The sequence below is a fragment of the Nansenia antarctica genome (assembly GCF_963989245.1).
Source record: "Nansenia antarctica genome assembly, chromosome: 4".
In the NCBI taxonomy this organism is placed as follows: Eukaryota; Metazoa; Chordata; class Actinopteri; order Argentiniformes; family Microstomatidae; genus Nansenia; species Nansenia antarctica.
This window is the reverse complement of record NC_137689.1, coordinates 36675134-36688373: the sequence shown is the minus strand read 5'-3', so window position 1 is coordinate 36688373 and position 13240 is coordinate 36675134.

Sequence of the window (13240 nt, the reverse complement as noted above, 5' to 3'; positions counted from 1 at the left end):
AGACATCACATTATACACCGATAGCCAATATGCATATTCAGCGACACACACCTTCGCTGCACAATGGGCTAGGAGAGGAATGAAAACCTCTACAGGAAAATCCATAACACACTCAGAACTGCTGACCAAATTACTGGAAGCAGTTCTGCTACCTCGCTCCCTAGCTATATGCAAATGCGCTGCACACACCAAAGGAACAGACAGAACATCGAAAGGAAATGATTTTGCAGACAGAACAGCAAAAGAAGCGGCTGCGGGTAAATACGGAACTGAGATTCTCGTCAGCACAAAACCACTTCCGCAGCCAATACCATTTGAAGCTATTATAGACATGCAGAACAATGCATCAGACAAAGAAAAAACTAAATGGGCTAGAGACAACGCAGTCCTAGGGACTGACAAAGTTTATAGAATAAATGGGAAAATTGTTTTACCACAGAGTCTCTACAAAACAGCAGCTCATTTGATACATGGGGTTTGCCACGTATCAACAGCAGGGATGGTTAACAGGATTAATGAACATTTTCACACATATAATTACACACAATTTTCAAAAAACTTTTGTAGATCGTGTATGACCTGCTGCAAACATAATTCACAAGGAAATGAAAGACCAAAGAGGGGAAAGTTCCCCTCTGCAGAACATCCATTTCAACACATGCATATGGATTTTATCGAACTCCACAGCTCTGGGCCAAACAAGTACAGATACTGTTTGACCCTCATCTGTCCAATGTCAAAATGGGTTGAAATAGTACCCTCAAAAACGAATGATGCACTTACAGTGGCCAAAGCCATATGTAACCGCATCATTCCAAACCACGGCATCCCAGAAAAAATATATAGTGATAATGGCTCACATTTCGTGAACGAATTGATCAAACACGTGTCCAAACACCTGGACATTGAACTAAAGAATCACTGTTCCTATCACCCTCAAAGTGCAGGATTGATAGAAAGAACAAACGGCACAATCAAACTAAGACTTAAGAAAGCAATGGAAGAAACGGGGCGAAGGTGGGAAGAGTGTGTTTCTCTAGTGGAAACATACATGAGAATAACACCGACACCTATGGGTCTGTCCCCATTTGAAATAGTAAATGGGAGAAGGTTTAGACTACCCATAGTAGACGACATTAGGGAAGTAGATTTGGCAGAAACGGAAAACACACTGGCCACGTGGATGACCCAGCTATTTAGGAAACAGGAAATAGCCAGAACAAATAATCTGCCAGACCTTTCTGTTTCCCTACAGGATTCAAGACTACAACCTGGTGACCAGATCCTTATCAAAGAAATAAAAAGAAAACATTGGCACAGCCCGCGGTGGGTTGGGCCAATTGAAGTACTGTTGAGCACCCCAACTGCTGTCAAGATCGCAGAACGAGATACGTGGATACACCAAAGCCATTGTAAGAAAGTGACATTGTTTCCCTCGAACAACGGGTAGTGGTGGAAGCCCGGCTACAAAGGGGTCTGTTCTTATAGTGAGTGGTACGTCTCAAACCCGGTGAAGAATTCTCCAGATCCACTACCTCTTAGAATGAGGGGACCACATCTTTTTTGGACAATGGTGCTCCTGGCCTTAGGCCTCACTCTGTTAGTCATAGGACAGACTCCAGAGCAAGATACTGATATTAATACACGAACACGACGATATCTGGCTGACCTAACACAAGACAAAGACACCAATACACACCCTTTTCTGACTAACACATGGTACAAATATGTTCACAGACAGGCGCAGAATAGGAATATGACTGACTGTTATGTTTGCTCTCATTTGCCTGTCTCAGCCAGCCACCCCACTCTGTGGGTGGTTCCACTCTCAAGACGACAAACAGAGTGCCTCATAAGCAAAATAACTGGAAATGACAAACCCCCATATTTCTGGAACATTATGCCCCCATGCGCAGAAACGCTCCCCTTGCATCTCCATTTGCCCAAACCACTCTTGACCCCTCTAGTCAGATTCGAACCTGGGGTCGAGCTCTCTAACTGCTTTACTACAAAGAAAGGAACAATTCCTCTAGGGGAACTCCCTAAGATAAGATGCCAAATTACTTGGACAATACCAGAGTACTTTACAGGAAAGGGCAGAGCACAGCTCGATCCGTATCCCGATAAGAACTTAAAAGGTTGGTCAAGAATGAACGATTTCCCTAGAAATGGCACTCGGCCAGTACAGGGGATATATTGGGTCTGTGGGAACAAGGCATACACTCATCTCCCAGGTAACTGGGCCGGGGTGTGTGCTCCCGTTGCCCTATCAGAACACACTTACATCATGACCCATGACATCTCCTCCCGACGACCCAAACGAGACGCCCAAGTCCAGGCACACGACCCAATCTGGGGCAGTGATGTCCCAGATGACAAGAAACTTTGGACTACTAGTCAAAAGATTGTACTTGCATTGTTCCCCTGGATAGGGATAGGGAAGCATTCCCTGCGCCTAGAAACCCTGAACTATCAATTAGAGACATTTGTAAATGCATCCCTTACGATAAACGAAGTCCAGAACCGCGAAATCGATCAGATCAGACTGATGGTACTCCAGAACAGAATGGCTCTTGACCTATTGACTGCAGTGGCAGGAGGAACATGTGTGATGCTTAACACCACATGCTGCACTTACATCACAGACAACTTACACTTGCCCAATATGACTGACGCTATGAACCGACTCCGTGACTTGCAACACATCCTGACGACATCCCACACTGATCAGAATGCGTGGGGATGGTTGGATTGGCTGAACCTGGGAGGCATGAAACAACTATTAGTAAAAGGACTAATGATTTTCTTTGTTGTAATGATATTTCTGGCTGTGCTCGTTTGTTGTGTCTTCCCCTGCTTCAAAGCTATGACTAACAAACTGATTTCAGGAATATTTGTACAACAAATGTTGACTCGAGAGATTATGATGGAACCGAAGTACCAGCCTCTAACCCAAATTGAGAAAGATGAATATTCATGTCTGTGATCTGTACGGCGACGTTGAATGACGGTTGAACTAGAAAATGTGAAAGCAAGATAGCTCTACCTGAATAAAGAGACGAATGTTTGTATCGTGATCAAATATGAAAAACAGCAGGGAAATGTTAGGGTTAGACGATGTTTTCATAAATGTTAAATGTTAGAGTTGGACGATGTTTTCATAAAAGATATAAATGTTGGAAAGAGAATACTCTTGGGTGTGCAGTGTGAGCTTTGTGCACCCTGTGCGCTGGGCTGTGTATTCTCTTGCTCATCTTTCCACTCCTTATCGGGCCTCCGCTTCCTGGCGTTGTGTATCCGAGGGGCCCAGCGGTGGAACTGTTTATATTGGGCTGGGCATTCCATGGAACTGTTTATATTAAGCTGTACATTTCCATGAGAATGTTTGTGTTGGGCTGAGCATTCCAAGGAACTGTTTATATTAAGCTGTACATTTCCATGAGAATGTTTGTGTTGGGCTGTGCATTCCATGGAACTATTTATGTTAAGGTACATTCCATGAGGTTGTATATGTTAAGCTGTGCATTCCATGGAACTATTTATGTTAAGGTACATTCCATGAGGTTGTATATGTTAAGCTGTGCATTCCAATGAAACTGTTTATGGTAAGCTGTACTTTTCCATGAAACTGTATATGTTAAGCTGAACATTCCAATGAAACTGTTTATGTTAAGGTGCTTTCCCATGAAACTGTTTATACTAACGCGGTGCTTTGCCTGCCCCTTTTCCATTCGTGTTACAATAAAGGCTGACTTGGAAGAGCGAAAGATTCAGAACGACTTTGACTGGCCCTTAACACGGTCTCTCTGAATCGCTCTCCTTGCGCAAGAAAACTGAGCTCTTTTGACTCTGGGTCTCTTTGTGTCTGAAGTCTACTACGGTCTGTTGAACTAGCGCTGGGTTAGCATTACCTGCCTTACAACCAGGCTGAATCAGAATATAGCATTTAACAGTAGCTAACACTTTGTATCGCACACTGGGGTCTTACGGTACACCCGAATGCCTTTCGGGCTTAGCTCCGCCCCCAGCTGCTTCCAGAAGGTCATGACCACCATCCTTGCTGGTATCCCTGGGGTCGCGGTGTTCTTGGATGACATCGTGGTCCATGCCCCAGATGTGCCAACACACAACGAGCAGCTTCACAGGGTGTTTGCAGCCCTCCTGGACAATAATCTGACCCTGAACACAGAGAAATGCTCCTTCGCCGCTACCGCCATCGACTTTGTGGGGTTTCGCCTCACAGCAAAGGGCATCACACCTCTCCTGTCCAATGTCGACGCCATACACCGGATTCCGGAGCCCACCTCTGCTTCCCAAGTAGCCTCATTCCTGGGCATGACAGCTTATTACCTACGGTTCCTGCCCCACTACTCTCAGACCACAGCTCCCCTTCGCCAACTGCTCAAGAAAGAGGAGCCATGGAAGTGGACTGCAGCATGCTCAAGGGCGTTCCACTCGCTGAAGATCCAGCTCACCACAACCCCCATCCTGGCCCACTTTGACCCGTCCAGCCCTACCCTCGTCACCTGTGACGCCTCAGCCGGGGCGGTGGGTGCCGTGCTCTCACAGGTTCAGGACGGCGTCGAGCGGCCAGTTGCCTTTGCCTCCAGGGCACAGAGGTATTCAGTCGGCGAACGCGAAGCTCTAGCCTGTGTCTGGGCATGTGAGAGGTGGCACCTCTATCTATACGGCCGGCGGTTCACCCTCCGTACAGACCACCAGGCCCTGACCACACTGCTGTCAGCCTCAGGCAGTGGGCACAGGCCTCTCCGTTTGCACAGGTGGGGGGAGCGGCTCAGGCAGTATGACTACCAGCTCAGGTTCACCCCGGGGAGGGACAACGTAGTGGCCGACCTCCTCTCTCGGTCTATCGAGGCCCCCACCCCAACTGTCTCTCCGGATGACGACACAGAGCCAGAGCTCATCCAGATGTTGCATGGGCCCCTGCAGACAGCAGTGTCACTAGAGGAGCTGCAGCGGGAATCGGAACAGGACCCTTTGCTATCCACCCTGCGCACCTACATACGCACCGGATGGCCATCACGGGTGCCGGAGGATCTGGCCCCGTTCGCTAGAGTACGGCACAAACTTTCATGCTGGGGGGACGTCTGTGTCTCCAGGGGCCTCTGCACTGTGATCCCAAGTGGCCTGCGTGCGCGTGTCATGTCCATGGCGCACGAAGGTCATTTGGGCATAGTGAGGGTCAAGCAACGATGCCGCGACCTGGTGTGGTGGCCAGGCATCGACCGTGACATCGAAACAATGGTCAAGGACTGTGCACCATGTCTGCTCAGCGGGAAAAGTGGGTTGCCAGCCTCAACACCCCTGCAGCCTACCCCGTGGCCGCCCCGCCCATGGGAGCATCTCCAGCTTGATATCTGTGGAGAGATCCATGGCCGAGGGGTCCCGCACCACCAACGCTTTCTGGTGGTGGCATACGACCTCCACTCCAAATGGCCTGAAGTGGTCCCAGCAGGAACGGTCACAACACGGACCATTATTGACATCCTGGATGGCCTGTTTGCTAGATGGGGTCTGCCACTCACCATCACCACAGATAATGGGCCCCAGTTCATCTCAGCAGACTTCCTCCGCACCAAGGGGATCAAGCACATCCGCACGGCATACTTCCACCCTCAGGCCAATGGGGGGGGTGGAACGTTTCAACCAAAGCCTTAAAAATGGGATCCGAGCACATCTGTTCCAGGGGTGCACATTCCAGGCCGCACTCAACCAAACACTGTTGCACTACAGAGCTAGTCAGCATGCAACAACGCAGACCTCTCCAGCATCCCTCATGCTTGGCCGTGAGATGGACTTGCCACTGAACAGACTCAGGTCCCGGGATGCAGTGACACCTGCAGCAGGCAGCACCCGAGATGCTGCTCAAGCAGCAGTGGCCACACATCAGGGGGAGATGAAGCGACGCTTCGACAAGAAACGTGGAGTAAAGACCACCACCATCAAGGTGTCCGACTGGGTTCGGGCCCGTAGGCCCCAGCGACATAACAAGATGGCATCTTTCTGGTCTCAGCCCCTTCAGGTGACACGTCAGCTGGGGCCAGCCACGTTCCTGCTGAGCGACGGATCCCGCTGGCACGCCAGCCGACTGCGGAGGGTGCCTGGTCCTCCTGGGCCTGCCACGGCCACACTGCTGCCAGCAGCCGGTGCAGCAGAGACAGATAGAACTGTCTCAAAGGCCTCGAGTCCTCTACTGCTAAGGGCAGCTAGGCCGCCCCAGGCTCCGCTGCAGCCACTGCCTATGTGGCCTCCACCCGCTCAGCCTCTACCTGCTGTTCCTCTTCCTCACCCTCCTCCACCTAACCCTGGCTTCCTCGCAGGGTCACAGCCCAGGGGGGAGGTCGATAGGCCACAGCGGGAACGGGCTCGCCCTGCACACCTCCAGGACTATGTCACTAAATTTCACACATAGGCCTTCAGGCCCTACTCCTGTTTGACTGGTACTTTAGTTGTTTGAGTTTTGGAAAGGGGGGGGAAATGTTATGTACGACAGTGTCATTGTCTTTGCAGCACTTTGTTGCACTTTACAACGTCACGTTCTGTACGTCTGTTAGAGCTTTACGACGGTGTGTGTGTGTTGTCAGAATGAATGGCACATGGCAGTAAACGGAGCTCAGTTTGTATACCTGTGTGGATCTACAATTATTAGCACAACACAAACATAATAAACATCTCTTTCATCAATTAACAATTAACTATTTAAATTAATAGCTGAGTAGTTGGCTACAAGCATTTTCAATCTGGTATTATCTCTATTAACCGCTGTGGTGATTTAACAGCTGATAAAAAAAAGTATAATATATATATCATAATATCAAGTGCACTACAAACAGAGCAAAACAATAAAACAACACCAGAAAACAACCAATAGGCTATACAATTATAACCAACAACTACAATTGTAAATATACAATTGGTCTCATTGTGACGTCTGCGTCTACCGTCAAAAATCTAACTTTTTTGAATGTCTACTTTTGACGCAGCCATCGGACGCAACGCAACGCTGACGCAACGCAGCAAGTGGAGCACCTTTCATTGATTACAATGCATTTGATCCCAATTTCGGACGCAACGCACATTTGACGCAACGCTCGATGGCCATGGTGGAGCTTGGCCGTAAGTATGTCTACTACAGTATGTCTACTACAGTACTACATTATGTCTATTACAGTATGTCTTTCAATGAAAACAAGTAAAGCCATTGGTCAAATAGCAAATTGATGGAAAACCAATGGCTTTCGATTGCAAGGATAGATGTGATATAGGTTTTCACCATTTTGATACAAAGGCCTATCTGCTTTTGGGAGTGTAGTATGATTCTAAAGTCCTCCGTGTCCTACAGACACAACCTCCCATCCGCAGTCCATCAAAGCAGACTCTGTTGACACAGGAAGTCTGTCCTATGAACATGTGTGTGTGTGTGTGTGTGTGTGTGTGTATGTGTGTGTGTGTGTGTAATGACTGATCCACTCCACTCCCACCACCTCTCTGTTGACTCCCAGACAAAGCTGATAACGCCCTCGCCCCCCCCCCCCCCCCCCCCCCCCCGCCGCAGCCGATACAATCACTACACAAACAAGAGCCTGCCATTATTCACTGCGCCTGTGTGTGTGTGCGTGTGTGTGTGTGTGTGTGTGTGTGTGTGTGCTTTCTACGCAACAGGGGCATGGAAGGGAAAGTGTGTGTGTGTGTGTGTGTGTGAGTGTGTGTGTGTGTGTGTGTGTGTGTGTGTGTGAGAGTGTGTGTGTGTGTGTGTGTGTGTGTGTGTGTGTGTGTGTCAATCATGATGACAACCACCCCATTCATTTACAGTTGAGAAGGGAGCCAATGAAATTCTTCATATGGGGCAGCTGTGGCACAGGAGGTAGAGCCGGCGTCTGATGATCGCAAGGTCGGCAGCTCAACTGGCCACATGTCAATTATATTAACATAACATATTAGTCCACAAATATTGAAAAACAGAACAAAAGATATTGGCGATATTAGATAACAAACATGATGATATAGTCCACAAATCATAGTACAAGTCATACCATGTACACCCAATAAAACAGAACAGCACAGGACAGTACATCTAACCAGCTGTTGTGTGTTGTGCCAGGCAATGACTCACATTCATGTTTGGTGACGGGTCTGTCTGTTGTCTGTTGTATGTTGTCTGTTGTCGTCAGAGGTATTCATCTACTCTTGGGAGGACAAAATGAAGGACGACAAAACAAAGAGTGTCTTTATTGATCAAAACCAACACGTTTCGGCCAGATTATTGCCATCATTTGGTTGTTGTATAGCAGATCACTTTGGTCGTAATACCAACAACCAACAACCAACAGAAATGACAATCAACCAAACCTGTTGCCTGAGTGCAATCTAGCAAAACAACACACGTCTCTTTCACGACTGTAATATTTCAGTATTGTCAAGAAACATCACACATCGTGAATGTTAAAGGCGGACGAATCCATCCCCTCCCGCAGAAAGCCTTAAACCCTGCCTCCCCGTAAACCCTGCCGGAGGAGAGCAATAAGAAAGAAGCAACGGAACATGAAATCTACGAGCCCCCGCTCCTGCAGACGCTGGGAGAAGATTCCCGGTCCTAAACACGGAATAATGAGGTATTAAGCTCCGCTAGGGAGGGCCGCAATAAGGCAGGAAAAGCAGCGGGGATAAGTAGTCCAGTCAATCTGTGGTTTAACCCAGGGGAAATTGCAATAGTAATCATTCAAGTTTTTTTGTGATCCCTAGGGACAACCAAATAACATATTAAAAGTCTTAGTCTTAATATTTATTGGATCAAGGTAAATTCAGGGGTCGAAAATGTGGGTTTTTGTGCCAGGCGCAACACAGCCAGTTAATAGGATAAAAAAATTAACTAATAGATATCACCATGAAACTTGCCCAGTTAATCACTTACATTAAGACTACTATTTTTTGTATTACAAGTTTTCTGAAATATTATGTTTAAATATGCAAATTAGGCATTATCTAATGAAATATGTGCTAATTTGCATAACATTCAAGATCAGAAATCTGAACATTGGATAAAGCCAGGTTAAAAATTCTTGTTTCATCTTGTTGTCATATTAGAGTCAAGGTCCTCTATAACAGGGAATTTGGATAACTCTTTTTATCACTGCATAAATCTGAAAATGCTGTCAACAGCCATAAAAAGTAAGCTTTGCCATGTTTTTAGGAGTAAATGTTACATAAATCAGGCTATGAATGATATATTAACAAACCCCTCTATAGCAGAACTCGGAATGTAGATAGGAATACAACTGGAAAGTTTGGTGTATGTAAGTGCTACTGAAGTGGAGATTTCTGGCTCAGAGTATGAGAAAAAACAATTTTTGAGAAAACGGCCATTACCCACAATTATATTTTTATTTTATTGTATTCAAACAAAGTCAATCAAATTAGTTTATAACACATTTATTATCATTGACATTTCGGAACATAGAGAAATGTTAATGTTTTTCTATGAAAACCATGTTGCATATCATATACAGATTAAACACTTCAATGAGAAATAAACCACATAAACCTATAAACCTATTAAAACTTTATAAATACAATATTAAAAAAATTACACAAAGCTTGAAATATGCCTTTACTGTAGGCCTACATGTAACCTTCACTCCATGTCCTCATCCCAATGTTGTGCCGACATATTCGCGCACACACCTCTGCATTCTGAACAGGCTACAGAGCAATCAAGTCCTTGACGACAGCATTTGCAGCGCATAGTGCCACAACCTGACTTGCAATTACAGCGCACAAGCTCCAACAAGTATTGAGGAGCAGGGTCCTGGTCAGAATGGATGGGAATGAGGCATGAGTCTTGGATCCTCCAGCCCCATTCCTCTGGTGGTAGCGAGTTTCCCATCCATTCCTGAACCTGATGGTACACTCTGAAGCTGTGAAGCATGGCAGACGACGATGTTGGCGGCAAGTTGCGAGGGTGGATAGCCGTTTTGCTGTCAGTCACTTTAGTATAAAAACTTTTCAGCCTGAGGTCATTGAGAGAATCCATTTCTGCTCCTTTGTAGATTAGTATCATTGCCCTTTCCCCTGCAGCAGCAATGTCATCCTTGGTAGCAGATTGTTTCTGAAAAATGCTGGCCTGTACTCTGAATGAGTCGCTTTCTCTAACCAGACCCAGAGATACCCCTTTCCCAACCCCAAAGAGTCTGGATGTTGTATCACAGCCAAGCATGGCATGCGCGAATAAGATGTTGTTGCTAACGTCTTCACCCAACACATCTCTTGCTTGCCCAATGTTCAAAAACCTGTAACTTGATGAAGACGACTTCTTGGGCTCAGACATGAAGTACAGTTCTCCTTGCTGATAATGGTGTAACAGAAGAATGAGGAGGTCGGTGTCGTCTCCAACAAGGACAGTTCGATGTTTCAATGCTGCTGTCACTGCAGTTTGAACTATGAGCACATCGGCGTCTCCCTGAGCATTGTGAATGTCAAACCCTGCAAGTGTTAGTCCCTCCCCCAACAGGTTTATGAAACGTTGTTTGTTCTCATTGTTTGACAGAAATTCCTGTTTTTTCAACCTCAGTGACATGGTTGACGGGAATGAAACCTTCCGGCCAGTGTTTGTGTTCCTCCTTTTATGGGCACCATCCTTTGTAGATGGCTGGTTGCTGTACCCATCAAACACAATCACCACTGATTGCCCATAATGTTTTCGAACATAACCTATGTACGTTTCCACTATTGCTCCATATGTTTTTCCTATCTCCCAGGGTAGTCGGTGGAGGAGGGCCCCTCCATCTAAAACGTACAGAATGTCTCTTTCTGGCACATCATCATGAGGGACTGCGTTCCATATTGCTTTTGCAATTTGGGGTTTGTTCGCTGGGAGAAACACTGTTTTCGTTTCGAAGAGCGCAGGTGGATACCCGCAGAGTTCATACTTGAAGGCTTCAGCTAACTTGTCTGCCTGTGTCCCAGCAATCACTAGTCTCTGAAACAAGAGCTGCGAATCAATATGGACAACTTCTTCTTTGTTCAGTTTGACTGTGGATTTGGAATCCATGGTGACTGCATGTGCTTTCCTCTTGAAGGTATATTCTGTCACCTTTTTCCCTACCATGTCCTTTAAGACCTTTCTACCAACTTCTTTTGAATGGTCCACATTCACCGCATTATGGGCTGTCACACCAGTGATTAGGTGCTGAAGGTGTTCATACCGGCAAACGGATTTTGTGACTCCAACAATTGAAGTATTTTGATAGTGTCAGCGTTGTCTCGTGCCTGTCTTGATGCAGAAAGGTCCTTGTGCTGTTCACTAGTTTCATAGTTTACCCCTGTCACTTCTTTCATGGCATTGTTGATTTCAGATGTTGCAGGGTTGGAAAGAACCCACACCAAACGTTGTGTTTCAGACATACCCCTTCCCGTGTCAGTCCTCCGGTTGATTTCATACTTCGCATGAGGGCTTGTTCTATTACAAGGTCGGGGGATAGTCCGGCCCAGTATTCATTTGATCTACGAACTTGCAGACCATCTTCCTGAAATTGTTTGTAAACTTGGGGATGTGTGTCTTCTAGTTGGCGCATTTTCTGGAGGTATATGGTCAATGATTTTACATACAAGTTATGTCCGGAGGCAGCCATGAATGGCATCATGTCTGTCAGGGTATCAAGGTGCTGATCCCAATTTCCAGTTCTCTCCGATCCAATGAATGCACGGACTAGGTCGATCATCTCCATGTACTGTAGCCAGAGTGCTGCTGTCCGGTCATCTACCATGGTTCTCTTCTCTGCCTCCAAACGCTGAGCTATGATCTGGAGTAGTGCACTTGCATTTGTCCTGGTTGCAGTGGCAGCCATAACACTGTCATACAGATCTGAGGCTTCTGCTAGTTCTTCTGGTACTTTGGCATGATCTGTGGATTCTCCATCTGGCTGATCAGAAACTGTTTCCTCACTGTCATCACCAACAGTACCATCTTGAGTCAACTCTGACACATCCTCTGAGTCCACAGCATAGTTTGCTTTGATTGGGACAGGCAGTTTGACATGAAAAGTTTTCGCTGCCAGTAGGGTGTTCAGTGCTCCATCAACCAGGAAATGACCTCGTATGGCCCTGGCAACTGCTTTTCCTTCGAGCATTTTGGGCACCGTATTTGGTGTGTACACTAATTCAAGGATTTCTTCCAAGCCAGAGCCTGACATCAAATGGCCAACTGCGCCAAGGAAACTCATGAGCACATGGAACCCACCAAGTCGGAGAACGATAGATTTCAATGGACTGCCAGGTGCTTCACTTTCAATAATTGTCATCGCTTTCCACCATAGTGGTTGATCAAAGGTTAGAATTGGAGTGACCTGGTAGCGAGCTGCGTGATCATGAATGAACTGCAGAGTGGAATGAATGCAAGTCAGATCTCCTGGATCCATGTCAATCATGGGTAGGAAGATGACTGACGACTGACCAGGATGATCTCCAGTGTTGAGCATTTTCATCATCCCGGATCATCCAGGCCTTGAGCATTTGCCGAGCAGCAAGGACAGCTTCCAGAGTCTATCAGCAGGCGTCTCTCTATCGTCTTCAGAGTGCTCTTCACATTCCCTGTAGGTAAGATTCTTGAGGCCCCCAGACTTCTGTACATATGGAACAATGTTAATGCGTCCGACATCTGTTAGGTCCTTTGCTGTCACCTTGATACGTGGAATGATGGAAGCTTGTTCAGTTTTGGAGGTGATGCATGCAATAATTCCCATGCCATGGAACGTTCCATGGCCATCAATTGTTCGGATATTATGGTCAGCATTATCAGCAACATATTGTATGAAGTGCCCAGGTGTGAGTCCACGTACCTCAAGTTTCTCAGCTACTACTAATGTGTTTTATTGTATTGAGTGGTAGAATTAAAGAAATGTCTAATCCTTTGTTTGAACTAGGCTACTTACCAGTGACAGCTGTACACACACTGTGGCTAGCTAGCAAACGTCAGCTAACCGCTAGCGAAGAGTAACCTGTAATTCAATGCAGCAAAAATGACGATTGATGACAATTATAAATGTGTTTTATTGTATTGAGTGGTAGAATTAAAGAAATGTCTAACATCTTTGTTTGAACTACTTACCAATGACAGGCTGGGAGTGGTGTTTTCATTGTGTAATTGTATTGAAATTACGTCATTCACTTCATTAATCAATGATGCATCAAGTTGTGTGTTATATATTGTATTCACAGGATGGGG